The sequence below is a fragment of the Galeopterus variegatus genome, unplaced genomic scaffold, assembly GCF_000696425.1.
Source record: "Galeopterus variegatus unplaced genomic scaffold, G_variegatus-3.0.2 Scaffold1382, whole genome shotgun sequence".
In the NCBI taxonomy this organism is placed as follows: domain Eukaryota; kingdom Metazoa; phylum Chordata; class Mammalia; order Dermoptera; family Cynocephalidae; genus Galeopterus; species Galeopterus variegatus.
Genome location: NW_007727493.1, coordinates 25618 through 27448, shown reverse-complemented (window position 1 = coordinate 27448; position 1831 = coordinate 25618). Strand labels below are relative to the sequence as shown.

The window sequence follows — 1831 nt, the reverse complement described above, 5'->3', positions numbered from 1 at the left end:
CGAGCAAGCACCTCTATTCAACTTCTTTTTTTACATTGTCCATGTATTCTTAGGTATTTTTGTCTTCTATATTAGTTTTAGGTTAAGCATTTAGCTTTCTTTTATGAAAAACAATTTGGGGGATTTATTGAAATATCATCAAGTACATACATTAATTTGAGGCGGACCAGACAACTTTGTGATTTTTAGATTAGCCATCTGTGGATATGGTACACCTTCCCATTTATACAGATCCCCGTTCATGTCATTCAATTACTATTTAAAAAATAACTTTCCCAAAATTAACAGTTTTATTTATAGGTGCCTTACGGATTATGTTAGCATAATAAATGGAATCTTTTTTCCTCCTAACATTATCTTATTAAGTATGGCAAGATATGGAGATTAGCAGGGGAGGGTAAAGTAGAGTTGGAACAATTTTAATATGCACACACATATATGCTTCATGCTAGTATATTTTTGTTACTTATTCTTTATTATAAATTATAATTTACATGGAAATGAATTCAGAGAAGTTCCAGTTATTCAGTCAGCCCCCAACACATGCAGACTTAGCCACATGTATGCATTTGGAGAGTAAATTCATAATGATGCAGAAAATAGAGTTGTGTATATATTTCAGAATCTGCAGAATCTACTAAACTGTCTTGCTTGTATAAATAGTTTAATATTTTCTTATATTGTCAATGTATATAATCATATTTACTGCTAATAAAAAGAGTGTTTTTTTTTTCTTTTTAAAATACCCCACTTCTTTTGTAGCATTTAAAAATGTACACTCTGAACCTAACCACCTGGGCTTCGTTCCAGATTTGCACATTCTAGCTGTGTGAACAAGGACAATTTGCATAACCTCCTCATGCAGCAGCTTTCTCATCAGCACGTTGAGGATAATGGTGATACTTAGCACCTTGGGTTGTGATGTAGAATATATGACCTAATATACATAGAACTCTTAGAAAAGAGCTTGGTACACAGTAAGCACTAAAAAGTACTTACTATTATTGTTACTGAGTGGGCTTATACCCTTAAAACCATATTGAACAATGGTTGCAGTGGCAGAAATCTTGTCTTATCTATGATTTTAATGGAAACGTTTATAAAATTTCACTATAAAGTAAAATGTTAATTGTTGTCTTTTTCATAGGCATCTGCAGCACATCACAAAATGTCTATCAATTCCCCACCCCAACATGACTTTCAAGATTCTTCCATCAGCACGTGGAATAAATATACTCACCTGTTAAACCTGGACTATCCTTGTGATTTGCTCTGAACAATAGAATAACATGTTTCCACTATCTCTTTAGCAATTTGACTCTTTTGCTGTCACGTGAATAAACTTGAGCTAGCCTGCTGGAAGATAAAGTGACCATAGAGACTAGAGACAAGCCTTCCAAGCTGAAGCCATTATAAACCAACTAACCTGAGAGCTGACTGCAGATGTATGAGTGAGCCCAGCCAAGGCCAGAAGACTCACCAGCTATATTTTGCCAAATTTGTAACATAAAGAATTGTGAGGCAAATAAATTACTATTATATTAAGCCACTAAGCTTGCTGATGATTTGATGCATAGAGGAAGTAACTAATTGTTACAGTACCCTTTATTTTATATTCTTAAATTTTATTATAAAAATTCTAGCAAATAATACTATAAGCACCCATTAAAACATGTCTTTATCTACCCATCTACTCCCCTGCTAATTTTTTAAAAAATATTTTAAGGCAAATCCTACACAAATGATATTTTCATCTGTGCATACATCAGTATGTATCTAATCAATAAAGATTCTTTTTATAAAAAAATATCACAATACCATTATCTCATTC

General features: G+C 32.7%; 1 long non-coding RNA gene across 1 annotated transcript; it reads left to right on the top strand.

The window, feature by feature from the left end:
- The first annotated feature begins 740 nt into the window (after nucleotides 1-740).
- LOC103593621 lies at nucleotides 741-1550 on the top strand. The gene is made up of 2 exons (XR_550771.1): nucleotides 741-896; nucleotides 1148-1550. It is a non-coding gene; the product is annotated as an uncharacterized LOC103593621 (long non-coding RNA).
- The last annotated feature ends 281 nt before the right edge of the window (nucleotides 1551-1831 follow it).